Source organism: Anser brachyrhynchus (genome assembly GCF_964034855.1).
Source record: "Anser brachyrhynchus genome assembly, chromosome: 8".
NCBI classification, from domain to species: domain Eukaryota; kingdom Metazoa; phylum Chordata; class Aves; order Anseriformes; family Anatidae; genus Anser; species Anser brachyrhynchus.
In genome coordinates, this window is record NC_137702.1 from 18,283,064 (window position 1) to 18,305,363 (window position 22,300).

Sequence of the window (22,300 nt, forward strand, 5' to 3'; positions counted from 1 at the left end):
GGGTTATGTGCTTTCATGAGTCTTTCTTCTTTGCAGAATATCTGTTCAGGGCATATCTGTGCTAACAAAGACTCAAGGCCTTGCTTCCTGCAAACTGGATTTGGAGACTAAGGAAAATTTTACATTGGAACCCTGAAGAAATAAAACTTCATTTAGTGAAGATCTGTTCCAACCCACCTGAAATCAGTAGAAATTCTTCAGTTTGTTTTTACTGACTGTGAAGCAATACACACACACAAAATTTCAGTCAATTGCAGCCTACATTTCATAACATTGTTTCTCGTAATTAATTTTGCTGTGACTTAAGTGACATTTCTCTGAACGTGACGTTAAAAAAAAATCTTTAAAGAATTGTGCACAAATAGATAAATAGCAAGGAACATAGCAGAAATGTGACAGCATAATGTCTTAATGCAGCTTAGTGCTATCAACACTTATCTCAAGAGAGCTAACTATAATCATGTCATCTTAAATATAATAAAAAAAACCTGATTAAATTAGAAAGTGACATTAAAAAAAGGGGAAGCAGATAAAGAAGCACAGTCTAAGGAAACAGAATAAGCTATAATTTTTGTGAACACTGGGAGTTAAATGCATTTTCATAAATTAAGAACAAATAATATAGTGGAACCTGGCATGAACTCCTAGAGGAATGATCTAATTTAATTCTCTTACTGATCCCTTGATGATATTGGGCTAATCTTTGCCACCCTTGCAACAGGTTTGACTGCATATTTGTGGTTTGTAAGGGAATTTTTAAGTCAGAATTATCTTAGTTTTCCTAGGTAAGGGGAAGATGGTGGATTGCATAACAGTGCTGCACCAATTTGGTGATGCAGCATATTTAGGGACTAAAATCTACTTTTCAGATATTAGAGATTAACAGCTTGCTTACTACACAGACATTTATTGGGTAGATTACAGAAATGGACTTGTGTAATAATTTTCTGGGACATATTTAATTAAGAAAAGAGCAGGCGTTTAAAACTGCAGCTGCCATGAACTCAAAAGTACCTTCCATAGCTAAAACCAGTCATGCAACTTCCAATAAATCCTTCATCAATCACAAAAACCCCATGTGCAAGTTAACTTTGTTGGTTGCATGAACTTTCTAATGTGTTCTCTTGTTTATTTATTTATTTTTATATGGATTCAATTATTGAGGTTATTTTTCACTGATTTTCTAATCAGTAGTTTTCAAGCAGTCTCTACAGTGAGTATTTAGCTGAGTATTTTCATGCTTCCACTCTAAATATATATTTATGACATAAGTGGTTAAGATGTGTTCCTAATAGCCACTTAAATAAGTGCTTTTAATTTACAAAAGAAAAATAATTTGGAAATACATCTTGATATGTTATGTGGTAACCCTAAGCAACTGTGTGTTGCAAATGAATCTGACTGAAGCAGATGATCCCCAAAACATTGTAGGTCAACAACAGCATGTACAGAAATACATGATGATTTCTTCATGAGGGGAGTGGAGGAGCAGGCACTGAGCTCTGCTCCCTGGGGACAGTGACCGGACCCAAGGGAAAGGCATGGAGCTGGGACAGGGGAGGTTCAGGCCGGATATCAGGAAAAGGTTCTTCACTGATGAAGGTCGTGCACTGGGACAGGCTGCCCAGGGCAGTGGTCAAGGTACCAAGCCTGTTGTAGTTCAAGGAACGTTTGGACAACACCTTCAGACATAGGGTTAGATTTTTAGGTAGCGCTGTATGGAGCCATGAGCTGGACTCGATGATCCTTGTGGGTCCCTTCCAACTCAGGTTATCCTCCTATTCTATGCATAAAAAGATGACAGACAAGTAAATGGAAGCAAAATTTGAGCTTTACTACACTACTCATTTCTGCAAAATTTTCCTGGTCTTTTCAGGGGAACCACACAGTCTCCTCACATTGAGTTTGGCTTTCACATCACTCCAATGGAGGGTAAATACATTACTTCCAAGATGATGGGTAATAAAACTTTGCCTTCTTCAGATAATTCTGAAGGACCTTCGAATGAAGGTAGTGTCAATGAACATGGGTCTTGTGGTGTGTTTACAGTTTGAAACCTGGTCTCCATCTGCAAGCATATAAGAATCCATCTCTGAAGCACATACCAGTTTTCAACACTTCAGAGTTCTGTTAAAAAAAAACAAGTAAACACAAATTTCAGCCCATATTGCTTGGTCAAAACAGACCCTTAAAAAGCATGCCACAACATTCAGCGCCTGTCATGCTGAGCAGCTCTCATGCTAAATCACCTGCTACCATCTCCATTTAGCGATTCAATCATTCACCTGTCAAATCTTTTGAGAAGAGTTTGAGAACAGGTATTTAGCTGTTTATCCTCCATTACTTTGTCCAGATTCATGAAAATGAAGCCAAAACAGAAAATATATCAATATCAATATATCTAGTGTTTTCTGACAGCTAGATTCAGCTGATATACTCACACCTACCTATTAAAGTCTGAGGCTATCTTATGCAGAGCACACATTTGAAAGCTAGCTATTTGCCAGTGGTCAGAATAAAACTGTGCAATAATACTCTGAGCTGGCACCTACTAAATTTGCACATGTATTCTAGGTCAAGTTCTGAAACTGCTGTATTTTTTAATTGCTCTTTCCTTTTTCTTGGAGGAACTATATCAGCTGATACAAACAGTGTCTCTGAGTAACCACACTGCAGCATGTATGACTCTGCAAGGAATATTTAATTGCTTTTTTTCATCTAAAAGCTTCTTCTGGGTGCTTACTAAAATTCAGGTGCTGTATTTCCTACTTTCCATTGAAAATGGAGACAAATGCCTCATGTTGCACTGAAGTATTCTTTCTTTTTATCCATCTTTATAATAGTGCACTTCTAGAGTATTTCAAAAATAGGCATGAATCAGGTACTCCACAATAGCATGGCATTTGCCAAACTGAAGCCTAATTAGTAATTGGAAGATAATTCAAGATGTTTTAGAAGGATTCAGTGGATAGGGTGAGGTAAAACATTCTACCTAACTACTTTTCATTTGAAGCTGAATGTTTGTAGACATATCCACAACCCTAGTGTTTCAGTCAAACTATTCATACCTTAAAGAATGTAGCTGCTTTCTGTCTAGTGATTCAGAATGGGCCTTACAGACTCTAAGCACTCATTGCCAGAAAATGAACACATGAGCACATAAGAATTAGAAGTAAGCTCAGTTTATTAAATAATAATAATAATAATAAAAGAATCTTACAAAGAAGCAATAAATGCAAGATTAACATAAGCACAATTTCTAACCATCTGGCTTAAATTAACGTCTCCTCAGGTGCAGTGTCTAACAGTTGTTATAAAGGTAGGTATCTACACTACTCATGTATCCTGACAGTCTTCCAGCACTCTCATTTCTGCCTCCTCTGAAAAGTGTCTTCTTGCTGGATGGGAAGTCTTGAAAACTACCTAGATGCTGGATATTCAAGAACTAAATCCACACCACCAACAAAGGGTCTGTAGCAAGTCTGAGCAACAGTGGAAAGCGTTTTGCCCACTTGTCATTCTACTAAGATAAAGCAGGTTCTAAAAATTACATGTGGCGACGCCCAAGTGTCCTCCTTTCTCTGTGTTACCAAGCTTTAATGAATTTCTTTTTTTTTTTTTTTTAATTTACATGCTCTTGCAGAATAAAGGTCCCCAAATCATTAACTAATTTGATATGTCTGAAGTACCAATTCAATTCTCTGGTCCCTTGAGAATCTTAGCCATCTTGCTCAAACACCTCTTAACTTAGTTTTGTAATTAGATACACCTTGATTGATGATTTTTTTGTACGGCACTTGCAGAGGGAAGGAAATCAACCTAATTGTTATGACAATTTAACCAGTTTAAGATTAAAAGTCTTAACCAAATCACTGATTTGGAAAGGGGAAACAAAGCCATGCTCTGATGTAGGGTGAGGTAAGAAAGTTCTTCCAGGTATTGACTTCAATAATGAATTCCTTTGGGAGAAAGCAGTTGATATGGCAATTACTAAGAAAGTTATTTCCATGCTACCTGCACTTTGTATATATACTTATATGAAAAGGGAACATTTAATTTTTGTTTGAAATAAATGATCACTTAGAATTGTAACAAAAGGAAGAAATTACTTTTCTAAAAGAAACTCTTTTTAGAAAAAACTCATAGCAGAAATATTTGTTGTTGTTATTTTAAGCCATTTTGAGAGCCCTGTTGAATTACAGACTTTTGTGCCTGTTTGCATGACTGAGTCACCAATACTCAGAGCTTGTGGTAAGGGTAAGCTCAAGGTTAGGCATTGAGTCTACACAAACAACTCACTTGCCATTTGTTTCTATAGTTCAGCTGTGGGTTACAACGTACTGCCATAACGTGCTAAAGTCTTAGAAGAAGAAATAAGAATAATTCATGCCTGACACATAACACAGATTGGAACTTATTTAATTAGTAGAAGCAAGCCTGCTTTACATCCTCACTAGTCCTACGGAGGAAAACTGTGTACAGAGGTAGAAATGAAAAATTGTTGTATGATTTTAAAACATGAATTACTTCAGGACTGAAATATGTGAGAACCATGTTTTGGGGACACAATCAGTGCTATGAAATGCATAAACTTTGAATAATTACTTTCTAGTTCATGCTACTGAACAAGTGCTTAAAATTTGTATTGTAATACTTTTAAAGAAAACTCAAACAGATTTTCTGTTTCTGATACTATTCTGATACTATTTATCTGTGTCATGAACTCAGCCTACAGAAATCAGTCACAAATTATATAGCCAAACTACCATGATTATGAATGTGGAAAGGCAGAGAGATTTGAAATTACAATTATTTGAAATGGGTATTAATAAATAAGAATTTTCTCAAGGTTTCGAGAAGTTTTGGAATAAATCTTGTATTGTGGTGTTAAATAAGCTAGAAAAGTTATATGCTGTATATTCCTTCATATTTTCATCTGTGTGAGATCCTTAATGTAGAATTATTCAAGCTATTAAAGGTGTCAATGGCTATAGTTTTACAGTTTGTGGATACTACTGAAGAAACTGAATTATGGGGTCTGGGGAACTACAAAAAGACTAACTTATTTTCAGCAACCTTTTTTTCTCTGCCTTCTGTCACTTTGGAAATTTTTGGATAATTACCCTACTGATTAATAATGACTAGTAGTGGTTTACTGTAGGCTATGTTTACAAGGCATGGTTGTGATTGAAATCAGTTTACATCCTCGCAGTAATAAACTCCTTAGAAACACAAGCTTCCAATTAATGGCTGTAGAGTCGCAATCTTGATTTTGGAAATTTTTAGTAGCTCTGTTACCTTAATCACATGCAGTTGCCTACTGTAGTCGATCCTTTGGTCTTGCTTGATTTGGCTTTTGGGTGTTCTAAGCTGATTATTATTATTATTATTTATTTATTCTTAAGTAATTTTCCTTTTAACAAAATAAAACTTAACTTTAGAAAAAAACTCATTTTTTAGTATTTATTGATGCATTGTGCCAGTTATAGGCACACCTCAAGCAAAATCCATGACCAGCAGGTTACAAGCCATTCCGGGATTTTGCTTTAATGGGAGGAAGAAGGAAGGGAATTGTGTAGAATTATGTCACACTGAACCAAAGTAATGCATTTCCATTTCAAAAAATAAAATAATAAAAAAATAATCTGGAATCTCAACTTTCACAAGTCATTATTCCAGCCAGTCTCTATTGGTAGAAATTAAGCAAGCTGTTTATTAGGAAGCTTATGTTTGTTTTAGTATCTAGCTGTCTCAGATGAATACTCATCATATAGTGATTGACAAAAGTAATAAATCTTATAAGGGTTGTCATCAGCTAATGCAGCAAGGTAAAGGAAATTCATAAGGGAAATCAAGAAGCTATGAACTAAAGCAGACCAACCTTTACTGCTGTATTTGTATATTAATTGCAACAGAATGGTTATTTGTTGAGTTGGAAAGTCATTGGATGACAGAATAAGAAGCATAGAGAGAGATGCTCTGTAGCATCTCTCCATAAAGAGACAATACTCCACTGTAGTTGATGGTTTGAAAAGGTACAGTTTATAGACTGTTAGTAAAAGAAAATTACTATGAGAAAATCTTGTCAAGGAAGGTCCTAAAACCAATGTGAATTGATTATTAAAACAGTCTTCATGTGGAAGAACCCAAAAAAAAAAAAAAAAAAAAGGACAGAGACCAGTGATCTGAGAAGGAATATGTTGATTATAGCTCTCCAATGTTATCTGGAAACACTGAAACTTAGTGCTTTAATATTTCTCAAACAGCAACCATTAAAAAAGGTCTTTATTTTTTTTTTTTGACAAAAATCTGCATTCTCACCACCTATATCTTATTTTTTTCTTGTCTCTTATACATTAAAACTCTGCAAAAAGCATAGCTATACAGAATCCAGACTAAAATAAACATGTATACTTAGTATCCTGTTAGGTTCATAGCCATACATCCTGATGCTTTGAAATATGACTTTCAAACTATGTAAAATAATGCTAAGTGCTTTCCATGTATAATACCATGGATTATGACAACATAAACCCCCTAGATATTAGGCACAACAGGTAGGGACACTCATACAGGCTGCCACGGTAAAACAAAACCAACACCGGAACTTCTATTGCATGGTCCAAATAGACATGAAATCTGATTTGATTTTGAATGCCTATTAACCTAAATTTTTCATTTTTCTTTTGTAATGGTGCTTGTGTGAGATCTTTCACTTATCATAGCGTCACAGACTTAGGACTATATATTATATTTAAGGATTAGAAATGCCATAAAGAACACTCTGTAACTGTTGTATTATATGCTTCTCATGCTCAGCTCTAGTCTGGACAAAATTAATTTCTGTTAATAAAATTCATCCAGTTTTTATTAATGAGGTCTATTGAGGGAGGATGTCTAAGCTATTGGACTGTGACTCAGATAATTTCCTAGTTTCTTCTGTGACCTTGGACAAGCTGTTTAATTCCTCTGGCTGGCATTTTCTGAGAGTCCTAGGACTTCAGAAGGACAGCAAAGCTGATTGATTGTTTTGGTTCATTGGCTAAAATGAAAAATCATGCAATAGTAACATGAGGTTTGACCAAAAACAAAACAATGGCAAAACAACAACAACAACAAAACACAATAACCTAGAGAAGAAATAGGTTCATTGCAACAATTGAATTTTATCTCTGAAGTTCTTTTCTGACTTTATCCCTTTTTATTACATCTGGGAGATTTCTGAAAACAAATATTTGACTTGTATAAAAAGCGGAATATAATAACAATCTTTTGATTCTTCATGCTTTCTAGAATGAGCAACTTGACTCATATAATCTAATTAGGTTCAACTTCAAATTTTACTGCGTCCTGAATTTAAGTACTATTTAAAAAAAAAAAAGTCAGTTTCAATTAGATGCATCTATATAAAAATACTTTATTTTATTCTGCTATACATTTATGCTAGTTGCGTTTTGTAAGTTTTTAATTTGTGACTGTCATGTATGGATATCTACAGCATTTACACAACAAATTATATATTTTCTGGGCCTTCAAGGTATTTGCATAATAAAAATAAATTTCTGAAGTAATTTTTTTCTCATGCCTACACTGTACTTGCATCTTAGGTGAAAAGGAAACAACTGTCTGTCAGATAAGCTTGTAAACAGAGAAGTAAAAATGCTGAAATGAAAAAGTATTACTTCTACAGTCTCAAAGTAAGTCAAATAGGACATCAAAAAACTCAGTAGCTTATTGTGACCGAGGCAGGAACAACAGGACTGAGAAATACACGCCCTGAACTTCAAAGGTGCCCAGTTGCACTGAATGAAGATTGTGGCTCCCTGAATATCATTCCCTCCACAGCAACAGATTTAGTGCAGCTGCTACATCCATCTGCAAAGATTCAGGATATATCCAGGGCAAGGGTTTCACATGGCAAATTCCATTTAAGTGCCAGCCGTATATATTTTCATTTAAATAGGTAAATGCAAGAATAACCATCTCACTTTAAGGATCATGCCGAAGAATAAACAAAATGAAGTAAAAGGAAGATGATGAAGTAAAATGGAGATTCCCTATTACACTGCCATCCGCACTGAATATCTAGTTCTGAATAAGTCCTTTTTCAAACACAGCTTGGGAGTGGGAATGGTGGTAAAATAGTCTTTAAAGCCACAGTCCTTAATGTGCGATCCATGTGTGACTGAGCCTTCCAGGAGTAAAAATGTGAACTGTATCAGACATTGGCATGCCTGCTTTTCCCAAATGATTGGAAAGTTTTTATGCTGTAGAGAGAGAGGGAGTGATCCAGTATAAAATTTAATGTCAGGTGAAAATTTATCTGGCATAAAATTTCCTTTACTAGTTCACACTGATCAAGAAATAGTGCTAGTGAATAAGCAATCTTTATCATGTGCCTATAGCATTTTTGATTCTTGCAGGAAGTCTAGTCAGATTTAGTCCATTGTCAAACCACTGCATAAGGTTAAGCAAAGAAACTTGGTTGTAATTTGTATCAAGCATACATGGGTGTCCTTTAGGTTGGAGAAATCTATCGAAGTGTCTTTTGCTAAGTGAATCTTCTCTATAATAGGAACGTCATTATTTTAAGGGTCAGTAGTGCCACTGAATAACAGTAGCTGGAGAGTGCTAGTGAAAAACGCACATCTATAATAAGAGACAAGGCACATGCTGAACTAGATATATTGAAATATATTTTTGTTTTCCACTAATTTTACATAAATAATTGTGTGTTAAGTCACAGACCAAGACACAGAAATGTGGGAAGAGCTGTGTGATTCTCTCTCTAGGTGCAGTCAGAATGATCTGAACTTTGTGTCAGCTCAACTCAGTTGAATATCTGTTGGAAGATGTGTTCTTCAAATGCAGGCTCACGGTATGTTCTTCATAGAAAGAAAGGTGTGTATGAATATCTGTTCAGGCATGTTTAGGACCCGAGGAAACAGCACGGAGCTGTGACAGGGGAGGGTCAGGCTGGGTGTTAGGGAAAGGTTCAGCACCGAGAGGTGGTCGGGCACTGGGACAGGCTGCCCAGAGCAGTGGTCACAGACCTGATCCTGCCAGAGTTCAAGGAGCATTTGGACAACACTCTCAGACACAGGGTCTGATTTTGGGGTGGTCCTGCGTGGAGCCAGGAGTTGGACTTGATCCTTGTGGGTCCCCTCCAGCTCGGGATATTCTTTGATTTTATGCTCACTGTTTTTACTACTCCTTTTTGTGTGAATATTATGTGAGAAGTAAGGAAAGAAAACTGAGGAACATATAATTGACAGAAGAATATGTTATACTTTTTTAGCATGCTTCCTGCTGGGAAAACTATTACTGATTAGATTTCCTGATTGAGACAAAGAGAAGCTCTTTCAGACATCTGTTTTCTAGCCTTTTAACTGGTTCCAGGCACTGTGATTTACATACTTGAACTTTCAAAACACTGCATGTTTTATAATCATGAATGTATGTAGTCCTTATCAGTTCACGAGTTTCCTCTCTGTGATCTATGTTGTGTAGTTTTGGTGGGTTTTGTTTTTGTTTTTGTTTTGATTGGACAAACATAGATCATTTGCTAGCACAGAGCTTGATGAAAAGTTCTGCAGTGCTTTGACTGGGTATGCTGACCAACACATTGGACCTAATAGAGGGGGTCTTATATCATATGCATATCTAGTCACTTGTAAGTACCTCCTCAGAGCAGAATGAGAGTATGGCAAGGACTGTCTTTCAGGGGAGGTTTCTGGGGCATGGCATTGCACAAAAAGCATTCCATGTGATGCAACCTGTAGGGCAACTGTTGATCTCCTGTGAAACCGAAGCTTCATCTGAAGACTTAAGTGTCATAAACATTAGTCAAAGTGAGGATATTTTATTGATCTTGGTGTATTTACAGAGTTGGAAAAAATCTACTAATGAAAGCAAAAATCTGACCAAATGCTTCCATTTATCGAATAGTTTGCTTAAAATTTTTAAATATTAAGCACTTTTCTATCAAATGCATCTATGATTGAAAATATTTTCAGTACTGGATTTTGTAGTTTAAAATGATTGATACATTTTAAAAATGCACACACAAAATTGAGAAAGACAAATAAGTTTTCTTTCTGTATTAGAAAGATGTAATGCCAATATTACTTAACTTTTTCAGTCATGAACAACAGGCATATTTAACTTAAGGTGAACTTAAGGTGAACTTAGAGTTCACAGGCAAGTGGATCTGAACTTTCCAGATATATTAAGAACAAGAATTCCAAAATATATTAAGAATATTTTTTCTTGACCTACTGAATTTTCTATGAAGAGAAGATCATGCTCTTGGCCTCATTTTGTATCATTTGGAATACTTCTTCCAACTGTGGTTGATACTGTGAAGGTCATTAATTAAATGCCACTATTCCTCTGGCCCATTGCAGCAATTATTACTCCTCACATAAAATGAGGACTTTTTTTTTTTTCCCCTCTTTGTTTTCTTTTAAGAGGAAAAGGTAATATGATGGCCTGAGGGTGGGGAGGGTTTGCATGAATACAGATAAGACTGCATATAACACAGCTATTTTTCCAAACCCTATGAAATCCAGCTTGTTCAAGGGAGAACTGCAAAAACTAATAAACACTGAAAAACATGAACACAGATCCTTGACAAAATTAAACTGAAGCTGGCCTCAAAGCACAGGACTAGACATTCAGTATGCAAGCAATAAGAAAAGGTTTTCTAACATAGTAAATGAAACAAATTTTCAGTGGTTTCCTAACTTTTTGCTAATGGAAAAACAACATGTATGCCTGAAACAGTTGGAAAGAAATATTTAAAGAACATATGCAGTTAATAAATCACTTGGTGTTTGCAACGAGGGTGAGATAGAGGACAGGTCAGTGGTTTGGAGAGTAGTATAAAATTCTCCAGGGAAAATGTAGATTGGACTTTGTTTTAACCTTTCAACAATTATAGATACAGTTTACAGATATGTCATGTCAAAGGTCCAATATAACACCTCAACATGTCTTACTGTTGTCAGAGAGACTATAAATTGGATTGTTCCAATTATCTTGGCTCCAGGAAGAATAGCATTGTAGTAAATAAAGGTCTCCAGAGGTTTGTTGAAGGCTTGTAGTGGCTTTGTGAATGCCAGTGTCATCTGTGAAGATGTAGCTAAACTGGAACATTTTAACACCTATAGAAATAGAACTTCAGCTTTCCTAGGAGGTGCTGCTGTATATTCTAGCCATGCCAGTGTCTCCCAGGTGCTTACCATAGTGCTGATGTAAATTGGTTGGGAAGTAGTTTTCCCTGTTTCTTAACATCGCACATTAAATATTATGTCAGTACTTAGCCAGGTAGCGTGCAGTACCAATATATGCATTAGAAACATTATCTGCAGTAGCTTAAAGCCACCCCTGAAAACAGGTGCTGAGATTCAAAGACAGCCAAAGCTTCAGTACCAGTCACAATTGTCCCCCTGTACGGTGTTTCTGCGACTAAGCAAAGTTTCCTTTGTGCAGAAAACTGCTGCATACTGGCAGCTGACAACTGGAAACCAGTAAAGGGCTGGGACTTGCACGTTTCTGCCTACAAAAATCCTATAAAGAGGTATGGAAGAAACTGGCCCCAGCACCTATGGACAGGCAGGCTGACGTGTGCTATGGGGGCTGTGGCACTGCGAAAATGGCAGCCACCTGCAGGTGCAAGATGTGTTGAACTGTGTGCAGTAAAGGACTCACAGGGGAATTAAAAGTCATTACATACGAATCAAAATCCAAGTAAAATCTGCAGTGAAACAAAATGTCTCCAGATTTCTCTGCTGGCTGATAAATCCTTGACACAAACTTGTTCATTGAAACTTTTCAAAAGTTAAGGTGTTTTTTTTTTTATTAGTGCTTTCAGCTTTCTTCTGAAATAAATAAACTTATCTTTTATTTGTCAGGGTTTGTTCAGAGTTTGTAGTCTGTGGATGTATACACTTTCAACTCAGCTAGACTTAAAAAAAAAAAAAAAAAGAAAGGTTTCTTGACTTTTTTTACTAAAACTGAGAGGTACACTGGAACCTATTTGGGACATTTTTATTTTCTAGCACTCCACCACTAAGAAATCTGTCTTCTGCATCTGTTTCTGTACGTGGTCTGTATTCTCTTGGAAAATTTGTTCAAGAGTACATAGGTATTTTAAAAGTTGTCATTTAAGAATTACCATAAAACATAGTTGCATAGTAATTACAATGCTAGAAAAGGCCAGAAAAGAATGCATATATTTTGCCATCATCAAAAACAGACTGAACCTAAGAATAAACTAGTTATAAGTAGATGACTTGTGCTGTATTTCTTCTGAATTGCTATTATGTTACCTAGAGGAAGCAGAAGTTTTAAATAGATCCTTAGACACTAATTACAGAGAGTACAGTAGAAATCTTGCCTTGAAAATGTTCTCAGTAATTATCCTTTATGACATTATAAATCTGATTTTCTTTTAACTTTTACATCTGTGCATGTTACTATGTGAAACTCTGGAGTTTATTTAAAATTAGCAGCATCTTTATTCAATTACACTTAACATTTTCAGTAATAAGCATATAATGTAAATCCTTTAAAGTCCTTTAATATATCACAGCTTCTTGTTTAGATGTGTGTGGTGATAAATTAGGAGAAAATAATGAAACATGCAGCAGAAGGAAAAAGATAAATTTGAAACTCTCAAGGTAGTAGACGCACAGCCTTGACCAATATTGGTGTGTATTACAGGGCATGGGACAATGAACAGTCTTTCTGACTTTGCTGTCTTTTTCCTAAACCCTCATAATTTTGTTAAGCCTTATTTTATTTTTTGACCAGCAGTTATTGGGTTTGTGTGTGAATGCAGCAGGAAGTACCTATAAGCTGATTTGCACTGGGCCACTGACGCAATGTCATTTAAAAAAAATAAATCCTATTATCACTTATTGCAATTGCAATAAAAGATGCCTTTTTGTGGGGTGAAAGTCAAACACAGAAATAGGCAAATGTTCTGTGCAATGAATTTGCAATTGGTATTTCAACCGGCTTTATCTGGTGGGATAATAAGGTGGCCTATTTTTACACTACTTGACTGAAATTCTTATATGAAATAATTAAAAAAAAAAATCAAGTCCCTTTTACAGTTCTGAGTCTTAGCAGGGTACATTCTGGGCAGAATCAATACTGTGTAGCAATGACTTAGTGGTATATGCAGCAGTATCATATGCTACCTGGGGGACAGGAGTTTGTAACATTCACCAAGTGTCAGGAAATCCAGACCTTCCAGGAGTGATGGGCCTATTATACTTTTTTTTTTTTTCCTCTCTTTCTCTCTCTCTCTTTTTTTTTTTTAACTTTTCTTTCTCCTGGTCCTGCTGTGCATACAAGGTTAAATAATGCTTTGAGGATCTGACTTTATAAAACATGTGCAGTGAGTCCCTCAAGAAAGTGCTTTCTGTGCTTTCTGTTATGGGGAATCAGAACTCGTCATGTCGAGGGCACATCCAAGATTTTGGGAAACACAATGTATTGGCTGGAACTGCTTGACCCATGTGTACTTTTTAGTCGTATAAGAATTGCAGACTCTTTAAAAGGTGTGTAGGAAATCCTGAAGTTCCACATAGACAAATTTTTCTGCTGTGCTTAAATGACTGTAGCAGTTAGTCACCTTCTAGGAGAGAATGGTTTAAAGAGGAGTTTACAGTAGTTTAATGTGAGGATATCATCAGAGTTATGATACAGTAGGAATTCTTGTTTTGGCTGAAACCATTCTTTTTTTTTTTTTTTTTAACAAAGCTACATATTAGTTTGCAGGCACTTATAACTAATACTGCCTTTCTTCCACTCTGTTAGCCTAAAATTTCATAGAAGACTGCAGTATGAAGAACAGAAGTGTGCTCCAAACAGACCATTTAAAGTTACTCTTCTAAAATGATAGAATAAAATTACATCCGATGTGCAGGACTGTAGTCTCTTTTTTTTTTTTTTAATATATAAGGTGGTTTTTGTTTACTTGTTTGTTTTCCCATTTCTAAACTACATGAAAAACTATTCTCTGACAATCTATGTAAATGAAAAAATATGTATATTGAGAACTTTCCAATTCCAAGACATTAACTATGTGCTAGTCAATCTATAATATTTACTTAAGTACTATGAAATTACTTTATTTTATAGAAAGCTCTGTTCTTTAGTAAAATGATGCATGCAGCTTTCATGTTTGCTATGCCTTCATCCTGCAAGAGAATTATGTTTATGTCAGTGACAGAGTAGCTAAAATTCCTTGAAATTTGACAACTTTGCTTTTACAAGAAGTGAAATTATTTTTAGTAATACTTGGGTGACTGTGGTAGTGAGGTCCCTGAACATACAGAACAAATTCTGCACTATGGAAAAAAGGAAATATATGTAGTTAAAAACTCAGTTGAAAGTCTATTGGTAAATGGAAGGCCACTCTGAAAATTTGAAAACAAAGATAAATCAACTAGATTTCCACAGATACATTGCAGTTTCTATTGCTGTGTGATTTTAGTTGTCAGCACAAAGTATAAATATTTCAGGGAGACCCAAATTCTGCTTCCAATGCTGACTGGAAAATCCATGGAAATCCATGATTTATGTAATTAGCCAGCTTCTTGCTGGCCTACAATTTATTTATTTATTTATTTATTTTCTAAGAGTAGGAGAACTATGGTGGTGGTGGAGAGATTCAAGGGCTTTCATTATATTAAATGGAAATGATCAATATGTTCTGGAAATATAAAATAATAATGCTCAAAGTAAGTGACAGCTACTGAAATTTGTGGGAAGTTCTGAATAATAGTATATTCTAACACTTCAATACATTATGACAATCCCTCTTCAAAAATCAAACTACATCTCTAAATATTATTCTGATAGATCTTATCTGGAATTAAGCTGAATTATGAGCAGCCATTGTCTAGGATGTAGGTATAGATCTATAAGATTTTTTAAATATTATCATATATTAAACATGGGTCAGACTTTGGAAAAACTTCAGTCATACATTGAGAGGGCTGAACTTTTAACTGCCTTTGAAGATCTCGCAGAAACTGTCCCATATTTCCTACAGGTCAATGCATATCCGAAGTGTGTATTTATGTCTATCCAAGCTTGCATTGTCCTAAAATTCACTGTCTGAAACTTTAAAACTTACCTTAAGGATATGGATGCCCAGCTCTCATTAATTTTAATTCAATTAATTAATTTGGTTACTCATTTCCCATTAATTTACATTAATTTTAATGGGAATTGGGCATCCAACTCCCATAGGCAGGTTTAAAAATATCAGCCAGAAGATAATGAATATCCAAGGGAAAGAAATTCCAGAGCAAGTCAGAACTTCTCATCTGTAAAAGTTCTTCTGTTAAAGTGCCATTTTGTTGCTTTGCTTTGTCAGGGGTCACAAGTGATGATCTCTCAGAAAAGCCAAGAATGACAGTTCTTCAGAAGTCAGTCAGCAACTTGTGTTGTCTTTAGAAAGAAAACAATATAAGCTTAATTTGGACTGCTCAGCACTAAATTGTAGCAGCTTGTTGCATCTCAAGGTCAGATAGCTATGCTCTACAGGGAGTGCTGGCATACAGTTTGCACTGCTGTCGTATTAGAATATTATGCTAGTGTCAATGAGAGATATCACAAGTCTATAATGTTGTTGCAGCATCCAGATGACATGGGAAGAACCAAACATTTTAGACCAGCCCTTGTAATCTCAGAGTGAGTCCGGCAATACACAGGTCTGGGCGTTTTCCTTCCATTTTACTGTATTTTTATTTCATGGAGGTATCAAATACTGGAAATGCAGTTTTTTTCTTTCTGCCACTGTATCCAATGTATTTTGTAAACCAAACATATTAAGAAATTGTCATCAAATGTAAATTTGGTGACCAAGTCAACAAGAGCTATTATAAATCTTAATAATAAAATCTCCTTTCTCTTTTTTTATGTTTGTGGAAAGCATCATTCTTTTTCTTTTTAATTATCAGATTGTGGACACTTTTGTTTACAGCAGAATTATACTGGAGAAATTAAATTTCTCATTTAACAATTGAAAAAAGTAGTTAAAATTGCAAAATAAGCAAGCCAAAACTCCCTTAATAAATTTTATTTTATTTATTTACTTATTTATTTTAAGGCAGTTTAGCTGCACAGGGGAAAATGCCACTTAATCATGGTACATTTAATTGGAACAAGTAATTATAGTGAAATATTAATCATTATGCACTGAAGCCCCATTTAAAATGTAATCAGTCTGAATTGAAGAGAGCCTGCCTACTGCATTCATTTGAACTGTAACCCTACTACGGTGTATTTCTTATGAATATATGTAGGATACGTGTATCTGTTCTAATACCATAGATAGTTTGCATATAGAATATGATATAGCTAAGCTAATGTATATGAAATTTATCACTGTGGAAGTTTGTAAATATCTTGGAAGAAACATAAGAATGGAATTTTCAAGGCACTTGGTATGAACTGTCAGCAACCATTCTCGAAGTTAAGTCCCATTGGGGTTTTTACTGTTGACTTCAATGGAAACAGCTTATAACCAATAACTATCAAGGATTTAATAATCCTTAAAATAAATCATGACTGCATTGATCAATTTCTATATAAATGTCCTCTGCTTTTGCATTTAAATGAAGATAGATTTGTTGTTCTGGATGGATTAGACATCTATTAAATATCCATGCACATAGTATTTAATTGTATTAAGTAAATATGGCAATTTTCTTGAATTAGAGATGGATTATTCCATTCAGAATCCAGAAATTACACTTTATGATGTTTGCCAGTTTATGATTGAATTGTTAGCTATGGTGTGGCTATTAGAATATTTTGAAATAGTTGTAAATCCTAAAAGTTTAGGAGTCTCTTGTGGCATAGAAGTGCTACTCCAGGATGCCTGGTTGAAGTCTGAGGTTGCGAGATCTTTACTAACCTCTTCCAAGCTCCTGACTACTTCAGCTTGTGGGCTATGATTCTGAAGCATTCTTTCTATGAGTTCATATTTAATAAAATTACAAATGTTTAAATGCAATAGGCTCAAGGCAAATAAGGACTACAGACAGTAGACTTTCATCTGAGCATATCACCTTATCTCCTTTTATTTTGGTATGCAAGGAAATACAGATGGCAATTGCCTATATGTATTCATAAGCATTCCAACACCTTCCAGATGCTAGCAGTTTCATAGCACTCTTGAACAGTTTAACACCTGTACTAAGGTCAAATTCATAGGTGATATTGGTATTTGTGGATCCACTTTGAAATACGTCTTTAACTGTGACCATAGTAAATTGCCTACTGAAACCTGAGCCTGAACTGATAGAAACTGCTAACTTTGAAGCAATAAAGTATGTAATGAGTTTCTCTGGTTTGTCACCAGATAGGAATAAATAATAGTACTGTTCAGTTTGTTTGTAATGAGTGGCTAGGAATATCGGATCCTACTTGGATGGCAAGTACTGGTCATTTTTTTACATATTTCACTCTATGTGATAATGGAAGAAGGGGAGGAGAGAAGATGGGGAAGGGAGAGGCGAGACCTACTCTGAGAATTTACCACTGCCCTCGTGCAGTTCTCCTCGTCTAGCAAGCAATCAGAGGATTGGACAATTTCCTGTCCTACAGTAGCACAGCGTAACTATATAAACACTGTGCAATGTTTCCCCATTAAGGAAAACACTTTACAGTTATTAGGTTTTCCATGTGGCTCAATATAAATGGTTAGCTGAGCATGTATTATTTTTAATCAGAGCATGAGGGCTTTGCTCACTTACCCGCTCAAGCTGCTTTGCTTCTCAATGCCCCAGCCACCTTTCAGTGTTTCCCTCTTCTATGAAGAACTCTGGCTAAATGTTTCCACAGGGAAATTGGCAGTTTGTAGTCAAAGTCTGACCAGAGGAAAAAAAAGTGTGTGTGTGGAGGGGAAAGAGAGAAAGCAAAATAAGCTATTTCCTGAGAAAGCTTTGGAGTTAAGGCTTTTGTCAGGTGCCTTTGACAAGAGTCAGGACTTGCTGAAAAGATAAAAGGGGAGTGAAGGAAAAAAGCAAGACTGAGGCAGTTTAAGATAGTATCCAGTGCATCTTAGTGCTAGATAGCATTCAAAGGACATGTTTAATTTAAGCTTGTCCTAGCAACACTTCCATGGAGTGTATTAACCTTTTTACCCTCCCTACCCCCGTGCTGAGCAGTGACAGTCTTTTCTTGCCTTTTAAAAATATCTTACCAGCTCTACTTCATCCTTTTTAATATTCTCTTTGAAAGAAATGTATCCCAGAAGTCATCTGGTTGGAATCATGCTAATCTACCAGCTCCATCCCCCAGTAAAGAAGGTAAATATATACTTTAAATGGGGTTAATATGAAGAAAGTAGGAAGGGAGGAGAATAGTAAGGAGTCGGCTTGGCTGACAGGAGAATGGAGGAAAATTGCATAGTTAGCAGGTCAAAATGAATTTGTAAAAACCCATGGGTATATAGGTCAAATATTCTGCCAGTGTATGTGTCATGGGTGTGCTGAGTTTGGTAAATCTGTGACTATTTATTATTTCAGCAGAAATGTTAGCAGTGGTTTCTAGTACTATTTAATTATGGCTGTCCACGTGCAGGAACAACCCATGTTTCATATTCTCTTCCTTGCTTGTCTGGTCTCCGATCCGACTTTTGTGATGCCTCCTGAAATACTTGCTGGTTATAGGCAGTGCATTGGGCATATGTGGCATGGACATAACTAGAAAAGACCTCTGCTCATTCATTATTTTTGTAATTCAGTTCTAGTTATGGTAAACAGTGCTTTAAAAAAATGTTTTGTACCTTTTTAAAAATAAAATTACTTGCATTTACTATTTAACTATTCAGTTAAGCTATTAAAAACAGAAAACAAACAAACAAAAAAACATTTCACATGCTGAAGTCCGATTAAAAAACTTTTTGGCACCAATATGCTGTTTTGACTTGCAGAGAGGATGTACTCCTGACATGCTACTGGTATTGTGCTAGTAGTGTCAGAACCTGATACATGTTGTCACCTATTTAATGTGTATGATGCATCGTGCATGACATTACAATGTGTATTAACACATAGGTAATGTTAGGTAATAGTCAACTTGTACTCTATCAGTAAACGTCCAGGTCATTGCATAACAAGAACACTACACTTTTTTTCACAGTTTTCAGTACCTTCAAAACCAAGGACTTCTGGAGCTAGAAACAGTATATTTGATAGTATTTGACAATATTAACAGTATTATTTGATAGTACTATGCATATTTTTTTCCATGAACTTGTGTGTACTTTAAAAACACACTACATCCTAGATCAAGTATTGACATTAATACCTATTGTAAGGTCTCTTCCAACTGGGACAGATGTTTGAATGCATTTAGATCATACTTGGATCACTGAATCTCCTTTGGCTTGGATGTTCAACAGTGTTACTCGGACAGCAGAGCAAATCTTCTTGTGGAGATGATTTATAGGTCCAACAGCAAATACGTTTCTGTGTTACAACTGTTACAAGTGAAAATTGCATGTGTTTACAGTATTTCAATAAATCTATACTATACATATTAATCTTCATAGCTGTTTGAAATTGAAAAGAACTTGGAAAAATCAATGCCTAAATAACTGAATCACTGTGTTTGAGATTTCAACATGCCACCTATGTTATAATTAATTCATCCAGTTGGCATCAGAGCTCACAGCCTGGAATAGTCTATTTACTAGGTGTTTAGAACTAACGCAATAGTTTCAAATAGGGGCCTAGATACAAATGTTTTTGTTTGTTCTTTTTTTTAATTATTATTATTATTTATTTTTAAGCTACTACAGTTCCTTCTGATTCTGTGTAATAGATAAGTTCAGGCACTTCACTTCTGAAAATGTGGTCCATGAGAATTTTTTAATGGGCTCCACCACAGTGTCTTTTTTATATGATGAATAGGGCTGTGAGACCTCGGCTAGATTGCAGAAAATCCACAGACGAAAAACACTGACAGCCAATGCACAAAAAAGAGCAAGCTGTATAATTTACTGTGGGTCACCCACTTTGAATGCTGCAATGCTATATCCAAAGCTGTCACCTTCATAGATTGAGTGACCTCCTGAGATAGTAAAGGTTTTGAAATAAAGAAACATATCTTACAACTTATTAATCTTTAGACAAGCCATCAGAAGGATTTTTGACTGCTGTTTGTGGGTACCAAAAACTATGAGACAAAACATTTCCATGAAAGTTTGTGGGGAAAGTAAACCAACATATTTAAAAAAGACTTTGCTTTGCATCTTCTTTCTGGGATGGAGTGACTTTGATCTTTAAATACTTACAAATGAATCCAAATAGAGTTTGGGGCTTTCTGAAGTTTGCATAAGTGATTTGCATTTCAAAAGGCCCTGCAGTAAACACCAGTTAAAGTCCCAAAAGTCTTTTAAGAGGATGATTAACTTGAGAAATTCTTTGTTAATAATTAGTCAGTGAGGCTGACTCCTGGGTGAAATTTCGGGGGGGGGGGGGGGGGGACACAAAGTGAACTCTATGGAAATCAATTTTTTTGTTTGTTTTTTAATCACGACTAAATATGTGATGGAACATTAGCATGTACATTTAAGTTCATAGGAGTTTAAATAAAAAATCACAAAAAGGGTGTTCAATAGCACTACCAAAATGTAGTTTGATTTTCTGTGAGTTCTGTAGAGTCACGTGAATTGATAGATAATATGATCTTGTATACCATCAATATACTATAGATCAAAGTTCTTCATCCACATTGTGAAACAAGACTGAAACCTGTTTCTGAGATCACCATCTAAAAGTAAGAAAAGAAACACCTAAGTGTTAGATATGGCTTGAGTACATGAAACAGCAACTCTACAGAAGAGAATGTGTGTGTGTATATGTATATATATAAAAGGCAAAATAAACTTCACCACTGTCCAGTACTACAGGCCTCATTCTACTGCCCTTTGTACTCCATCTTTTCCATGTGGCCAGGGTTTCCGTAGCTTGTGAGTTACAGAATCATGCACATTGGGTGGGATTGTTGAACATCATCTAGACCACTTCCTCCATTCAAAGCAGGTCCAGTTACAGCAGGTTGTTTGAGGCCTTATCTGGTCAAGTTATGGATATCTGCAAGGAAGAAGATTTCACAGGCTCTCAGGACAACCCATGGCATTGTCTGACCACCCAATAGGTGGGGGAAAAATATCCTTTTTTACAATAAGAATTTTGTGTTGCAACTTGTCTGTGCTGCCTCTTGTCCTAGCACTGTGGTCATTTGAGGAGAGTCATAGAATCATATACACTGGGAAAGACCTCCAAGGTCGTCAAATCCAACCATCAACCTGACCTATAGAGTCCCATCACTAAACCATGTCCCTCAGTACCATGTCCACATGTCTTTTAGATATCTCTGTGGATGGGGAATCCACCGCTTCCCTTGGCAAGATGTGACTATGCTTGACCAACCCTGCTGTGAAGAAATTCTTCCTAACCTAACTCAAGCCTCCCATGGCACAACTTGAGACCCTTTCTTCATGTCCTGTCACTTGTCACTTGAGAAAAAAAAAAAAAAAAAAAGCCTCCTTGCTGCAACCTCCTTTCAGGTAGGTGTAGAGAGTAATGAGGTCTCACCTCTGCCCCCTCTTCTCCAGACTAACAGCCCCAGTTCCCTAAATCTCTCCTCATAAGCCTTGTTTTCTAGTTCCTTCAGCACCTTCATTGTTCTTCTCTACACACGCTCAAGCCACTCAATATCCTTCTTGTAGTGAGTGAGGCTCTGCCTTCTCTGCATCTTTCCATTAGGTAGTAGAAACCAGCTCCAAGATCTCCTGCTGAAGCCCTCTTCTCTCAAGTCTGAACTTGTTTTCTCAACCTGCTATGGTATTGTCTGGGACAGAGTTAATTTGCTTCGTAGAGGCTCATTCAATGCTTCATTTTGGATTTTGGATGAAAATAGTCATGATAACACACCAATGGTTTTAGCTGTTGCAGAGCAGAGCTTGCACAGAGCCAAGGACATTTTTGCTCCTGAGGCTGCCCTGCCAGCGAGGAGCCTGGGGGTACATGAGAAGCTGGGAGGGGACACAGCTGCAACGGCGGACTCCGAGGGAGCAAGGGGGCAGGACATGCCGTAGGAGATCACACTCAGCAATGAAAGCTGGGGTAAAGAAGAAGGAAGGCAAGTAATATTTGGAGTGATGGCATTTTTCTTGTCAAGAAGCATTTAGGCTTGACGAGGCCTGCATTCCTGGAAGTGGCCACACACCTACCTGCCAACAGGAAGTAGCAAATGATTT

General features: G+C 36.2%; 2 long non-coding RNA genes across 2 annotated transcripts in view; one reads left to right on the plus strand and one right to left on the minus strand.

Moving 5' to 3' along the window:
- LOC308199437 overlaps positions 1 to 22,300 on the minus strand; it is a 282,512-nt gene that overhangs the window by 37,011 nt on the left and 223,201 nt on the right. The window lies entirely within an intron of this gene.
- On the plus strand, positions 3,885 to 14,380 carry LOC308199399. The gene is made up of 3 exons (XR_013954608.1): positions 3,885 to 3,918; positions 8,793 to 8,878; positions 13,831 to 14,380. It is a non-coding gene; the product is annotated as an uncharacterized lncRNA (long non-coding RNA).